General features: G+C 32.5%; 1 non-coding gene across 1 annotated transcript; it reads right to left on the reverse strand.

The window, feature by feature from the left end:
- Positions 1-12080: 12080 nt before the first annotated feature.
- TRNAF-GAA (transfer RNA phenylalanine (anticodon GAA)) lies at positions 12081-12153 on the reverse strand. The gene has a single exon. It is a non-coding gene; the product is annotated as a tRNA-Phe (tRNA).
- Positions 12154-17242: the final 5089 nt, after the last annotated feature.

Below are 17242 nucleotides of genomic sequence, written 5' to 3' on the forward strand. Positions count from 1 at the left end.
ACAGTAACGTTAAAATATTCTAAAATCTAATATCAAATAAGTAACTTATTGATTAAACAATGTTAAAGTCAACGAAAAAGAAATAAATATTGCACGCATCTGAAATTTGTAAAATTTGTTTAATACTGTATGACACTCATACGTGTTTCTAAAATACATTTATATTATTTAACCACAGTTAATCATAAAAAAGAAGAAGCTAAAAATGGCAGATCTCTCGCAAAAATGCTCACTGAAAATATTTACTTACCAATCTAGCTAAATCATCTATTCTAATTAGCGGATGGGTGGGGGTGTAAAAGAAATCATTTTCTTTAATTTTTTGTTTATTTGTGGAATTCATATATTTTTGAGTAAATTTTAGGTTTAGCAAACATAAAAATCATATTTGTATGCTATAGTTATAGTTTGTATAATTGCGCTCCATAGCAAACTTTATGTTTGTTATGACTATTAATTTATATATTTCGGTATATATATACATAAAAAATTGTATTTATATATTTCGGTATACAAACTAAAACATAGCAATTGTATATAAACAAAATTACTACATATATACAACACATATGTATATTGAATATACAAATAGACCCATATGTGTTGTATACAAATTAATTGCAGGACCCATTTGTATACCGAAATATACAAATAGACTCATATTTGTATATTTCAGCATACAAATGGGTCCTGCAATTAATTTTTATGCAACACATATGGGTCTATTTGTATATTTCGGTATACAAATGGGATAACAAAAAACATGGAATGTTTGCTGCAAATTACAAATATAAGAAACTATGGCTATATCATTTAATTTGAATTAATAGTTTGTTATTTCATACAATTTTCCCTTTATTTTATAGTGGAACTTTCGCATATAGCCACTCAAAAATAGCCTAATTACTCTCCATAGCTATAGTTTGATAATTACAATTTGTAGCTACATGTTAAAGGGAGGAGAGAGGTGAGAGGCGAGCAAGATTGGGAGAGGGAGGAGAGAGGCAAGCGAGATTGGGAGAGGGAGAGGGAGGACAAAGGTGAATTGTATATGTATATCGGTTAGATAATTGTATATTATACATATGTATTTGTATATATGGCAAGCGACATTGGGAGAGGGAGGAGAGAGGTGAGCGAGATTGGAAGACGGAGGAGAGAGGCGAGCGAGATTGGGAGGTGAGTGAGAGAGGGCGGAGAGTGAGAGAGAGAGGTGAATTGTATATGTATATTGGTTAGATAATTGTATATTATACATATGCATTTGTATATATGACAAGCGAGATTGGGAGAGGGAGGAGATAGGCGAGCGAGATTGGGAGAGTGAGGAGAGAGGCAAGCGAAATTGGGAGAGGGAGGAGAGAGGCGAGCGAGAGAGGATAATAATTTGTATAATTCACATCTCATTTGTACAATTCGCGGCTACGTTTGTATAATTTGCGTGTTTTTGTATAATTGAGTAATATAAAGTCTGAAATTTTACAAATATGATAAAACTTGAAATAACAAATTGATACAAACATAAACATATGAACTTTAAACAGTTATACAAAATATATTATACAAATTACATTATATAAATTAGTTAACAAAATCTGAAAACTACACGTTTATACAAACTTTAAAAGGTTATACACAAAAAGATTGAATGTATATGGTGACAAATCTGAAAAACAAAAAGAAATCATCATCATATACAAATATAAACCATCGTATACAAATATAAATCAAAAGAAGATTGATAGTTGCGAATTATACAAATGTGACGAATTATACAAATGTGGTTAATTATACAACGCGAAGTCAGCCCACGTAATTAATAATTAATGTTAGTCATGAGAGATAATTATAGCAAACTATAGCTATGATGAGTTTGCTATAGCTATGATGAGTAATAAAGTATAGTATAAGTTTGCTTAACCGCGTAATTTTTCCTTTGATATTATATGACATAGACAAATAACTTATTTAGCAATTTTTTTTAATGATTAGTTTAGTTGAGTGATTTTGGAAGAAAAAAGTTCAAAATTAAGTGATTTTATTAATATAAAATTAAGTTTAATGACTTTACAATATAAATTTTGATAGTTGAGTGACTTTTTGAAATATTAACTCCTTTTTTGACAACTTGACGATTTGCCAATTCTTTTTATATTTAAAAAAGGATTAATTATTTCATCAAAGCAATGATGCCAATTGATGAATCATCATACATTTACTGGACTATCACGGCACAAATATTTATTGGTTGACAACACTGACAATTATAAGCTCGATTTGATTCTTATAAACAAAAATATTTCAAAATTTATTTTTCATACTTTCGATTAGAGCAGTCAAAATGGGCTTAGTCCATGGGGCCGATCTAATCCTATCCGTTATTAAAGTAGGGTTGAAATAAAAATTTTCAAGCCCATTTTAAATTAGGGCTTATAAGCCCTTGGCCAATGAGGCTTGATCGAGGCTGGACCGGGGTCGACCCATGGGCCAAAACTTTTTATTTAAGAGTAATTTACAATAATTTCACTAGTATATAATCTAATTATTTGAATTTACGCTATGTTGTAATACAATGAATCTTCGTACTCATATACATGTATCTCGAAATGTATGGACTTAAAATTAGGTCAATTTGTTCTAGATACACTCTATCCAAGTAGATTCGCATGTATCTAGGATACATATACAAATCTCGTGCCCTCGCCTCCCTTCGACTTGCTTATCACTCTCTTATCTCACTTGCGTATCTGGTATGCGAGATACTTAATTACACTAGATTTTTGCTAGTGTTATTCAAATAACACCATTGTTTGCCATATTTGATTTGAAAATTTTCGCATTTTCTTGATGTTATAGAATTATAAGTTTGAAAAGAAAAAAAGAAGAAGAAGGGCTAGCCCGTCCCAACCCTCGGCCCTTCTAGGGTTGGGTTGAGTTGAGTATTTTCAGGCCCTACCAAATGAAGGGCCGGCCCGCCCAAGCCCTTCAAATTCCTTAGCCCACGAGGCTTGGGCCGGGTGGGGCTGAGCCGACCTCTTTTGACAGCTCTACTTTCGATGTTATAAACGAAAACAAAATTTTGGAAAAAAATAAAATAAACGAAAATAAAATATTTGTTAATCGATTTAACCAAAAACAATAATAAAAGAGTATATTTATATATATAAAGAAGCAAACATCTTTAGCTTTTCCTTATGAAGTTATGATCGGGTACAACTTAAATATAATTTTTTCCCCTTTAGACATTCATATTTGAAATTTAGCATTTCACTAATGATTAGGGGTGCTCATGGTTTGGTTTGGATCAGTTATTGACTAAAACTAAAACTAAACCAATCCAGTCGATTTTTTAAATTTCTAAAACCAAACCAAATCCAACGAAAAAAAATAACCGTCGATTTGGTTCAGTTTTTCTAGTTTTTCGGTTGAAAAGTAATAATTTTTTTGAGGACGTATGTATCTCGATAGACACAAACACCTAGTACATGAAAAATCCACAAAAAAGCCACTGTCGATTCAATTAAACAATTAAGCAATACTAGAGTTATCATTACACGGACAAAGTAATTCAATTCAGAGAAAACGTGACTATTTTATGTGAAGTAGGGTAGGTAAAGACTAAAATAGATTTTGATGGACTTGGACTTAGGATTGTTATATTTAGGCTAAAGTGTTTGGCTTAAGAAAATGGTAAAGTCAAGACTTAAGTTAATTAAAATTTAACAAATATTTTATATTTTATTTATGAATAATATATAAATAATTATAAAATTTATGTATCTAATTTATCGATTCGATTTGGTTATTTTTTGTAAAACCAAAACCAAATCAAATAGAATCGGTTTTCAAAATTTAAAACCAAACCTAACCAAATCAAACCAAATATCAATTTTTTAATCGGTTTGGTTTGAATTACGGTTCGATTTGATTTTTTAACCATAACCATGAACAACCCTACTAATGATGATTATCATAAATATTTTGATATTTTACATTTCATTCTTACAAAAAATTTATTACACAATATTTGAGTATATGTATGCTACAGAAGAGTAATTTTATAAAGAATATACTACTGAATGACTTTGTTGTTATAGGTAGAATGTTGTTACAAAAAAATGAAATATAATTAATATGAATAATTGGTTCTAGATAAAATTAGATGTTACTGTCACGATTCGAGTCTACACCCTGGACGTGGCTTGCACTCGAAGACCATTGTTGATCCCCAAACGAACCCTCATCCTGACTGACTACAAGCGGAAGACTAACTCAAGCATGCAAAAACTTAAAAATTGAATAAATTCATGAAACTTACAAATCTTTAACTCAAAAGAAAACTCTGAATAATATAATATATATTCAACTCGCCCCAAAATGGGCAACTTAAGTCTTTAAAACATTTAACAAAATAAATGAACAAACTTTTGAAACTCTACTGTCTTTCCATGAAGCCTCTAACTGAAAAAGATGGAAGTTGGAACAAGACCCACAACCTACTAACAACTGATATAACAGAAAGTAAAAGTAGAACCCTCCGGAAGCAAGGAGCCTCACCATAGCAAACTCGAACTCCATATGGTATCAACGAAGCTCCTGTTGATGATCCTAAATACCTAGATCTACATCATGAAAAGATGCAAGCCAAATGGCTCAGTACGTGGAATGTACGAACATGTAAGGGGAATTCTAAAGTATAACATACGCTTGAACTTGATAAAAAGGGAAACATACTTACCTCTTCTCAGACTTACTCAACTCAAGGAATACTCAAGGATACTCAAAACTACTCAAACTTACTCAATTCAGAAGTACTCAAGGATAAGATACTCAACTCAGTAATAAGGTTCTCAACTCAGTGAAACTCAACAATAAGGTACTTGACACAATGAAGCACAGATCAACTCAAGATACTCAACTCGAAGGTACTCAACTTGAAATACTTAACTCATGATACTCAAGGATAAAGCAATAGTAAAAGATGCAATATATATGGAAAGCTGTAAAACTGTAGATAGCAACTCAATGTATTATTAAAAAATACAATAATACTCAATGTGTATATAAAAATATAATATAACTTTGTGGGAGTTTCTCTAACCGACAACCACCACTATGAGCCTAAGTGATGATACGTTGTCTTGCCCTCGCTGTCAGAACTGTCCTATACTTTGCGGTTATATAGAACGCCTTAACTAAGTTGATCCACTAGTCTATGCTAAAAGCACTTAAGGAATCATCTAAAAAGTATGATCCTTTACTACCTATGATGGCTACATGGTTTATGGAGACGTGAGTTATCTTAACTCAAACTCATCCCCATATCGGTGCTCAATACTACTCCCAAAATACTCAGCTCATAAGGTTAAAAACATAACCTTTTTTTTATTTGAGATAATTACTCAAAAATCTTTCTCTTAAAAGAGATGGTACTCAAACTGCTCAAAACTCTTTTGGAAATCTCAGTTTCCTCTCATCTTAAATGTGAAAACATTCACTCTTGGGAATACTTAGTTTGCATATATCATTTTAAAGAAAATGAACTTTGCTCTTACGTTTTACTCAACTCAAAGCTAAGTCTTAAAACAAAGTTAAAACGTTTGTAAACGATTTTTTAAAATATGGTTCATGTCAATTTATGGACGTGAACGACTCAATGCAAGGTTTTCAATAACCATAGGTAGAACTCAATACCTGTAACTCAAGAACTTCAATGATACTATTCATTTCAAGAATGTTCAACTCAGAGGGTTCATGCGGAATTATGAGCATGAACTACTCAACTCAAGGACTCAAAGATACTTCTTATCTCAAGACTGTTCGACTTATAGGGTTCATGCAGAATTATGAGCATAAACAATTCAACTCAAGGACTTCATGGGTAACATGTAATAGTCCCATGATTAGACATATAATCTCACAGGGGATTAGGAACTGAATACTTAAGACTTAGAACTTGAAGATACTACTTCTCTCAATGATACTCAAATTTATGGAGTCCATGCGGAATTTATGGGCATGAACGACTCGACTTGAAGGTATACATAACTACATGGAACTCATGTATACAATTCTTCTCATTCTCTTACTTACTTCCTCAAAACTTAACTCACATTGATGATGAATCTCAAATGATTCACAATTTAACTTAAAGACTTTCTTGAACTCTACTCTTAACTCTCTCTTGAATGTGAATTATGAATTCAAGAATTATGGTTTATGATATGAAGGATATCGTGATGAAAAAATAGACTCATGAATACATTCTCCTCACTCTCATACTCACTTGCTCGAGTCTTGAAACAAGTTATTAGAGTTTGTAGAAGACTCCTCAAAGGACTCAAAGGGACTTTCTCAAAAATGTTCGAGAGAACTCTCAAGACTTGACTCTCAACTTTACCTTGAATGTGATTTATGAATTCAAGGTTGCGATTTGTGATAGGGAAGATCTCGTGATGTTTAGGAGTGTTTTTAGATAGTTAAACATGAGAAACGATCAAGAAATCACTGTTTGAAAGCAAGTCCGCGACATGGAGATGCATTTTAATATTTGGTTGCGAATTAGCTTTTGAGGCAGAGAGGTCCGTGACCTCTCAGCGACTCGAAGAAAATTTTTGTGAAAGGGGAAGGCAGGTCCGCCATGCGGAGCAAGGTGCCAGATTCGCCCTACTTTTTTCTTCTTCATTTTCTAACCCTAATTCGCCTAAATTCGATTGTTTTTCTCAATCCCTCTTTAGATTTAGATGCCCAACACATGAACACAAGAACCTACTCATATATAACTCTAAAATCGACATGATTTCATCAAGAACTCAACAATCTCATCTAAACTCAATAACTAAAGCCAATTTCAAGAACATAATTCAAGAACATCATACTTTCAACTTCCTAGAATGAATTTAACGCTAAAATTAACATGATTGGCATGTGGGAAAACAAACCCAACTCTATGGAAGCTTACATACCTGAAAGAACCATCTTCTTGAAGAACTTGAAGGGAAATCTTTGAAGAAGAACCCTAAGCCTTAGCGTTTCTTGAATTCCTTGAGCGTTAGAATTTTTTGGAGTGGATGAGAGGGTTTGATTTATGATAACTAATTTTTCTACACGTTTAGGGTAACTTATATGACCTCCTAAGGGTTTTTAGGACCAAAATACCCTTAAATAAATAAATAAAACGAGATGAGAGTCGGAATAATTTTTCACCAGGCAGTGAGGTCCGTGTTGGCTTCGTAACGCGGAGCCATCGCGGAGCTGCTGCCAGGTTTCAGCGTTGTTAGTAAATTAGTCATAACTTTTTACTCAGTGCTCGAAATTTAGCAAACTCGGTGGTGTTGGAAATAGGACTAAAAGGGATTTAATTTAATATCTTATAGGTCTCCTACTCATCATGTACTAGGAGTTATGGTCATTTGAAGTTGACCAAAACTTAAGAAAAACTTATGAATGACTTGAATGAACTCTCTTTAGTTCTTCTTGGAACTCAAGGTGCTATATCTAGTGACCTTAACACTAAAGAAATTTTAATTTCCTTGGTAAAAATACTACTCACAACGAAGGATGGTTCGAGTCTCAATTCAAAATTTTTTTCTGGAGTGTTACAGTTATAGTGAAATGTTGTTATAATGGTTTGAAATAAATTTTCAAGTGATAGAAAATAAATTACAATCACAAATAAAATATGAAGAAACATAATTTTATTGCTAAAACAATATGAGTACAAATCTGTTTGTTCCCTTGATTATTCTCTCTGAAATTTCTTCGTAATTCGACGGATTCTAGTAGTGTATTTCTCGAATATAGGATGATTTTGACATCCTCAAGATTAATTTGATCTCCATGTAAGGAGGATTTTGTAGATCTTCTTGAAGCATTTAGTTGTCAAGAAAAGTTCGACCATATCTTTTTTTTTTTTTAAAGAATTGTGGTCCTGTGGACTCTTTATTTATTCCCAGCCACAAATGTGACTGTCACCATCCAAAATAAAAGAAAATACAAATGAACCTTCCCCAAATGTGTCGGTCCAAATCTACCACTATGATGATTTTAGGAAACCTCTGCTTACACTTCCTGTCCTCCACTTTAGCTTCCTCCATTTCTGTCATCTCCACAAGCTTGCAGCAGGAGCTCCCTCACCGGTTCATCTCTTTGTAGTGGAGTATTCTCCTCTTTGACTCGATTGTCCAGCGTACCAACGACTCCAGCAGATCCAGCTAAGATCTCTGCAATCAGGTAATTCTTTATTTTGTTGTACTCCACCATGTAATGTATCTTGCCTTCCGTTCCTTTAGTTGTTATTGCAACTATACAGTAGTTTTATGTCATGTATCACTCTATATGCTGTGTTAACTGATTCTTGATTGGCCTGGTTCGGATTCTCAATGTCGGTATTTGCGCCTTGTCCGAATTGATAATGCATTTTCCTTTAGTAGGTAGATTTGAGAATATGTTGAAATGAACCACTCCCTCTGATCCAAATACTGTGTTTGCTATGAAATCTGCTAGTTTGTTCCCCTCCCTCAATGTATGTTGAATCTTTGCTTTGGTGATCACCATTAAGCTTTTACATTCTTCCACCTGCTCTATTATGTCCCATGGAACTTTCCAAGAGTTTGTTAGATATTTAACAAGACTGAGTGAGTCAGACTCCAGCCAAATGTCCTCTAATCCAACCCTCTTATAGTATCTTAGTGCCTCCAACATTGCAATGATTTCTGCTTCCATATTAGTTCTTATACCAATATCCTCTCCTTGTGCATATATCAGATTCCCTGTTTCCTCCCTAATACAAGATCCATAAGAACTTTGTCCAGGGTTCCCTTTACATGCTCTATCTGTGTTAACTTTAACCTTATTTCTTGGTGGTGGTACCCATGTTATGCTTTTGACATGCAGCTTGGGTTTGTACTCATTAAGAGACCTGGTTATATTTTTCCAATCTCTAGGAATTCATTTTATCCAAGGGTATTTAACCTGAATCAACTGATGTATCTGAATGCTTATGTGTTCCTTCATCTGATTAAAATTGCAACTTCCTTCATGCTTGAATGTATTCCTTCTCTTCCACAGAGCCCACATTATCATGGCTGGAATTGCTCTCTAAATTCCCATTAGTTTTGTGTTAGCCTCTTTGGTCCACCATTTGGTTATTAGTTGTTGCAGGTGCATGCCTTCAATATTTATACCTGCACAGGAAAGAAAATTGCTTCCATAACCTATTGGCTATAGAAGCTGTTAGAAAAAGGTGAGTCATAGTGTCTTGTTTGCTGTCATTACAGCACCAACATCTTGAGACTATCTGAATATTCATCCTTTTCAAGTTATCATTTGTTGCTATTCTTCTCTTCCAAACCCTCCGCAAGTGTTCGACCATATCTTAATATGATCTTTTGTGAATATTCCATATATTTATGGAGTTTTCGACATGCCTCTTCAAGAAAATATAGTCATGAACTAAAAATGTACTCTACTTCAAGGCTTGTCAGAGTCTAGACTTGATGAAACTAAAAAACGAGACTAGAAGTACCCATAAAAATGGAGCTTTCACCTTCGCGGTTTTGTGGCTTCAAATTTATTGCAGATTTGATTTGTGAGAGAAGAGGTGAAAGATAGATTTGGTCCCAACGAGCGTGCCAAAATTTGTTGCAAACAAATTTTTAAGAGATAGAAATAAATTACAATCACAAATAAAATATGAAGAAATATAATTTTATCGATAAAACAATATTAGTACAAATCTGTTTGTTTCCTTGATTCTTCTCTCTAAAATTTCTCTGTGATTCGAGAGCTTTTAGTAGCGTATTTCTCAAATGTAGCATGATTTTGACTTCATTGAGATTTATTTGATCTGCATGTAAGGAGGATTTTATAGATCTTTTTGAAGTATCTAGTTGTCAAGAAGAGCTCAGCCACATCTTAATTTATGTGTGAATATTCCATAAATTTATGAAACTTTCGTGATGCCTCTTTAAGGAAATATACTACCCTTTATATAGGTATGAACTAGGGTTTAAAATGAAGTAGTCTCCAAAAATTCTAACTGAAATAGAATACACCTTATAGAATCTCAATTAAAATTTAACAGGTCTTGTACAGTCCCATAAAATTTTAATGTCTACTATAACGTTGTTATGAATGTTTATGATGTGTGTCTTAACATCAATTCTGATGATATTATATTTGATGTAGGAGTAAAATGCCATGATGAGTTCACCTCAGTCATCTCTGATGATGCCTCCAATTCCTACATTACCTGAATTATTGGAAAAAAAACTTCCATTAGTATTAATTTTAATATTATCAAGCATAAGCTTCTTCCAAATAACTTAAAAATCAAAGTTGGCTTTTAGGCCTAATATTCTTGATGTGATTCCATATAGATTTGTTGGTGAATATTTCACTGTTAGATTCCTTCAGATTGCACAATCATGGATGTCATGCCTACCAATATCAATATCAAATAGTTAGGATAAAAATAATTTCTTTTTTCTGCACAAGGTTAGAGTAAAATCAATGTACAAATCACTCTCTCCAAACATCAAAAGTAGCACGTGGGTCAGTTTGTTTTTACTCAAAATCATAATATTTTTCAAATATGAAAAATCAACTTTTTACGTCATATCCAAAATTAATATTTATTTTGTTTATAGAGAAACATACCATCCACATGCGTACATTAATATTAATATTTGAAGGAAATCAAAGAACTTTCGTCAATTTACTTTCATGCAAAAATACAGAGAAATCTCAAAAAATAATATTATTGTTTGAAAACTTTTATGTTCGTTCGCGAATGTTTAATTTGATAACTTTAAACTAATCCATCTAATTTGATAAACAAATGGGGAAGAACTAATACCTACAAAACTATTGAAAATCTTACAGAAAATTAAATACTTGATCACGAACATTGTTGGAGATTCTTCAAAGCTTGAGGCGTGTCTTTTGACATTGTCCTTAACAATATTTCACGCGATATAAATGTATCCTAAAATTCAACATAACTATTTGTTGATAAATGAAGAATAAATTAACAATGAATAGTTTATTAAAGAATATAATTCTCGTAAAGAGGGCTAATCAAATGTAGCAAAATGAATTGAATGTAAGGATTGCATATTTTCTATTAGCTCTATCTCACCATTGACAAATAAAAATTATTTTTGAGATATAAAATTTTTTCTAACAAAACAAGATTCATGCTTGTTATAAAACAAAGGGAGAAGCAAAAATAAAACACGTGTATTTTTACAAAATTTCCAAAATATATATCCACGGAAAATGTGATTTTCTTCAAAGTTATGTTGTGACTTGTGTTAATTGGAGCAAAGTTATATATGAAGTTAGAACTCTATGATAGTTGCAAAAAACAATATTTCAAAAATACCATTTGTTATACATACCAGCAAATATATATCCTGTCCACTCAATGCTTCTTTTTGTTTTGATTGCGGACCCATATTGTGGGAAGGGGTGTCAAGCGATCCCCTTTTTCGGAATATTTTACTATATATATATATATTAGTAGAGATATTGAATGAAATTATACCATTTGAGAAAAGTTATTTGTTGGTGTGTTAATTTGTTGGCAGATTTTTTAGTTTGAGGTTGGAGGTTCAAACCCCAACCAAAGCACTTTTTATTTTTGCAACAAGGCCTCTCCAACTTAAAATTAGTCGAAATCAATACAACAAGGCCTCTTCCAACTTAAAATTAGTTGAAATCTATACAACAAGGATATAACCGAATTCCAACTTAAAATTATTTGAAATCAATGAGTCAAGCCTACTTATATGTATGTAATTAAATTTTTATCTTTCCATATATCGCTTTCTAAAATTTACTTGTTTCAAACATAGAATTATTTTTTAATAATTGAGATTTTTTTAAGGGCTTACTCCTATATATTCTTGTCCACTTAAGACTTTTTTAAAAAAAAATGAATGGTCCAAACCCGTAAGTTATGCCAAGCCCGTATACATAGTGTTTGCATCCTTTGAGGTAAAAAATGCATTGTTAAGAACAGCTATGACATTTCTCGTTCTTACAAAATAAGAGAGTAAAAAAAAAATTGTAAATAATGCGGTGAACGTGGATCGAACACGTGACCTTCAGATCTTCAGTCTGACGCTCTCCCAACTGAGCTATCCCCGCTGTTTTTATAACTAGTTATAGTTTTCTTAAATTCTGTTGACTTGTGAACAAGCTAGACTGAAATTATAATATTGTGATGGTTATAATACGTAAACTAAATAATGATGAGATTACTCACTACTAAAAAAGTCACTATTTTTTCATTGAAAAATATCCAATAGTTATTTCTACAAATATTTTGATTACATGAGTGAAAAAAGAAATAATAACAATCTTCTTATACGAAAAAATTAGAAAGTTTTTCGTTATTTAATTGAGAATATATTTCCAGTTATGTAATATCTCAGTGAGTTGATTTGGTGAGAAATAAGTGGAAAAGTCATTTCTACAACATAAATTTCTCACTAATTCTCGTCGAGAATCTTTTTGTGTTTCTAGTAGTGATTTAGTGGGTTTATTATTATTCTTATTATTTTTTATAGATGTTTGGTTCATCGAACTAAAAATGAGATAGAAAAAAAAATCCATTTCTATATCAGGTGTATATAAGGATGACCATATTACATATGTTTTCAAATGTCTGATATGATTCGAAAAGATCAGGAACATTCTTTTATTTTAACTAAGTAGAATCACATCTTTGATATTGTGCAAGATTTGATAAGATATTGTGCCAGAATCATACTTGTATTTATGGATCTTTGTATATAAATAGTGTCTAGTTTATAAATTATAAATAACAAAAATATAGAAAAAAATTCAACTCTTTTTAATTTTTGATTTATCAATATTTATAATAGTATCAACAACCTAATTTTTTTTTCCAGAAACTGTTTTACTTTTTACTCTTAATTGTTGTTTGATTTTTGTCATCAAATTATCTCTTGTATTCCTAATGAAGTCACATTCTCATGATATTTTGTTTACCAAGTTTGACGAAAAAATTATCCGATATGGAAATTTCATTTCCAAATCTTTGTTTAAGGAAAAGAACTTGTTTGGAATCTTTGATAGATCAACAATCGAGCCAAACGAAGACAAAGAAAAACAAGTTTGAAACTCTAACAATGCTCATGTCATTTCGTGGATCCTCAATTCTGTACATGTAGATGTTGCACTCAGTTCAACTTGGTAGCGGAGATGTAGAAGCATCTTAAAAAGGCATATTTTCAATGTAATTATGCTCGTAATTTCGAGTTAGAACATAATCTTTTCGAATATAAGAAGGGGGATAAAAAAATTCAGAGTTACCATTCGGGACTTATGGTAATCTGATCAGAATAAGACTAAAGCTTTGGAGGAAAACTTTCTTCCACAAGTTTCAAAGAAGTTATGTTGGAGAGGAAGAACTCAGATTGTCCAATTTCTCATGAAGTTGAGGCCTGAATTTGAGCCCATTAGAGCTTATAATCCTAACAGAGAAACTCTACCAGACATTGATATAGTTTTTATAGAACTCATTCTCGAGGAGACACACATCAATGATCTAGAAGTCATGAATTCGTCCCACACAATTGATGCGACTATGTATACATCAAAAGGTATCCATAAATCCTACACTCAGAGTACATCTCAAAACTCCGAACCACAATGTTTTGAGTGTAAAAAGTATAGCCATATTGCATCACATAAGAAAAAAAATATATGCAATCATTGTAACAAGCCTAGACATATAATTTTGGAGTGCAATCGACACCCAAATACGCATTAAACCAATCACAAATATTTTGAAGCATCTAAAAATTATGTGAGTCAAACACAGATCACACCACCACCATCTGTCTTGAATTGGAAAGCACTTCAAAAGATGATACGAGATTCAGTTGCAACTACTCTTTCAGAGTTATTTCCAGTGCTCGCACTATTGCCTATCCTGGTAAGAAATTAAATAAGAATTTAAAAGTTTGACATACAGATTTGGCTGCTTTTAACCATATGATAGGAGATATCTTGATAGCATCCAATTCAACCAACTTGTACTAAAGTTGATGAGCTTCAATGAAAAATCAAGAATATGTTTATCACGAAAGAGGTGTCCAAATTCAAGCCCAAAAGAAAGAAGATTGGGCCACACGAAACCCAATAAAAGAGTCCAAAAAGACTGAACGCTTAAAGTCAAAATTTCTTAATTTAAAAGTTTCCTAGTTTAAAGTTTTTCTAGTTTAAAAAGTTTCATTGTTTAAAGTTATCCTAGTTTTTCCTAGTTTAATTTTTCCTAGTTTAAAGTTTCCTAGTTTAAAAGTTTCATAGTTTAAAATTTCCTATTTATTATTTCCGTAAAAGTAGGATTTGGATCCCCTTCTATTTGGGATATGTTTTCCCTATATATAGGGGTTGATTTTATTATTTAAAAAATATACATAATTAATATTATTTGAGAGGTTCCTCTTCTTTACACATTTGTGTGTGGCTACTTGGGGTTTATCTTACAACCTTATAAGAATGATTCTTCAAGAGGTAAGATTAATTCTTAATTTGATATCTTTGATTTCTATTTATAAATTAAAGAACTTGATTAGTCTTATACTAATTGTTGTCTCTAATTTTTTTGTAATAGGGGTCTAGATAACTTTTGATCTAAGTAATTGAATTGGCTCTATTAGTATCATAATTAGTCTTAATCTGCTAATTTTGAATACTAAGATCAATTAGGGTTCTTAACACGCTTTGTCTTGAAATTGGAGATTTTATTCTTGAATTTCACATATCTTTCAAAATATGTCTTTAATCTTTATAATTTCACTTCCACATTATTTTCTTATTTATTGTGGTAACTCGATTTCTATCATATCCATAATTTAAACTCTTTATCAACTCCAACAGAAAATCATCGTATTGTCACAGTCAATGTCGACACACCTACCTCTAAGATTGAAAATACATCTATGCTTCACTAATGTTTTTTTTTTTGTCCCTAAACTCACTGATAATTTTATTTCGATTGGACAATTGGTGGAACCAAATTTCCTTGTTGTTTTATCATGTCTTGGTTGCGTTAGGAAATGACATTTCCAAGGGTCATAAAGTTGGGATAATGTTTCAGTTGTCCATGTCTCAAACACCTAACCATATGCATATTATTTGTATACCACTAAAGAAGACATCACTAACTCAAATAAATTGTGATACTTGTGGCATCATTGTCTTGGGCATCCACATGCTCAAAAATATTCCTCCATGTTAAAATATTGTCTTCATTTGGATAATAAATCCTGAATTTTGTTATCAAAATTACATTGTGAAAATTGTGTTGAATACTGCTCGAATCTAGCTACAACAATTCGTCAATGGCAATTGAAACCTAGAGTAATTGATAGATTGCAGAAAGTACACTTTGGGAAATTTAGTTTATTGATCTATGGTTCAACAGTATTCCACAGTCAGATCTCAACACTTCGATTCCCAAAAAATATTTGAGATCTCCCAAGTCCTTGACCTTGAACTGCTGATGTAAAGCCTCTTTTGCTTGACCTATTAGTGTGTTGCAAGTTGCAACTACCAGTGTTTAATAAATCATCCACATATATCAAAGTAATCACAATGTGACCATTTTCTTTCTTTGTGAACAATGAATAATCATAATTGCTCTGTATGAATCCAGCCTTCAATAATGCATCAGTTAACTTGATATTCCACTGTCTAGAGGCTTGTTTAAGCCCATACAGTGACTTCAATAACCTACATACATTGGTCTCCCCTGACTTCTGAACCCTTCACGCATCTCCATGTATACCTCTTCATATAAATTTCCTAGAAGAAATGCACTACAAATTTGAAATAGGTCCCATCCTTTAGATGCAACAAGTGCAATGACAGATCTTACTGTGATCATCTTGGCTATAGGTGAGAATGTCTCATGATAATCAAGGCCTTCCTTTTGGCTATACCCTTTAGCAATATAGCCTTGAACCTCTCCACTTCACCATTAGCTTGATATTTGATTTTGTAGATCCATTTTGATCCTACTGCATTCCTTCCTGAAGGAAACTCAACCACATCCCATGTCTTGTTATCTTCTAATGCTTTAATCTCCAACTTCATGGCATCAACCCACCTAGGATCCTTGACAGCTTCTCTAAAACTGGATGGTTCAATCAAATTAGAGAATTTGGAGAGATAGCATTTATACTTGGCAGAAGTGTTATCATAGGTCAGATAGTCAGATAACGGATACAAGCTAGCATTACAGCTTGGTTTGGTCTTTCCTACATAATCTTTCATCCAAATAGGCTGTTTGGAAGGTCTTTCTGATCTTCTTCTGTTGGCCTGTTCATCAGGATGAGTACTCACTACTGGAGAAACAACACTTTCAGCTGCTTCACCTGAATTCTCAACAACTTCTTGTGCAGGTGATTCTGCAAATACTTGAGTACCATGATCTATGGGAATATTAGGAGCCTCTGAAGGTGAGGAAGTCTCAGATAAATTCTCATTGGAAGTTATCACTTCATTTTTTGAAAAAATAGGCATCATGTCACCTGAAACTGACCAAGATGACTGAGAATGGAAAGGAAATACTGTTTCTTTAAAAACTACATCTCTGCTGACAATGATGTTTTTAGAACTTAGATCCACTAGAATGTAATCCTTTTGAACATCTGCGAAACCAAGAAGAGAAAATGCTTTTTCCCTTTGTACAAACTTGTCCCCTTTCACTATATTTGTATAGTAGCATAGACAACCCAATACTTTCAAATGTGTAATGGTGGGCTTCTTTCCATGAACCAATTCATAAGGTGTGAGCCCTTCTATAGTAGTGGAGGGTAACCTATTCATAAGATAAACTGCAGCCTTGATGCATAGCCCCTAATATCTGAGTGGAATGTTGGCTTGAAACTTCAAAGCCCTGGGATATTAAGATTATGTCTGTGCTTTCTCTCTACTGTTCCATTCTGTTGTGGGGTGTAAGGGCAACTACTTTGATGAATAATACCCAAAGTAACAATTCATTGCATTTAGAGTTGAAAAATTCAGTCCCATTATCAAACCTCAATACTTTTATCATTTTTCCGAACTGATTCCTTATCATAGCTAGAAATTGTTTTAGTACAACAACAACTTCAAATTTTAATTACAACATGTACACCCAAGTAAATCTAGTATGATCATCCACATAGTCAAGAAGTAACATTTCTTATCATAAGTGGGA

This window comes from Solanum stenotomum, chromosome 1, assembly GCF_019186545.1.
Source record: "Solanum stenotomum isolate F172 chromosome 1, ASM1918654v1, whole genome shotgun sequence".
Taxonomy (NCBI): Eukaryota; Viridiplantae; Streptophyta; class Magnoliopsida; order Solanales; family Solanaceae; genus Solanum; species Solanum stenotomum.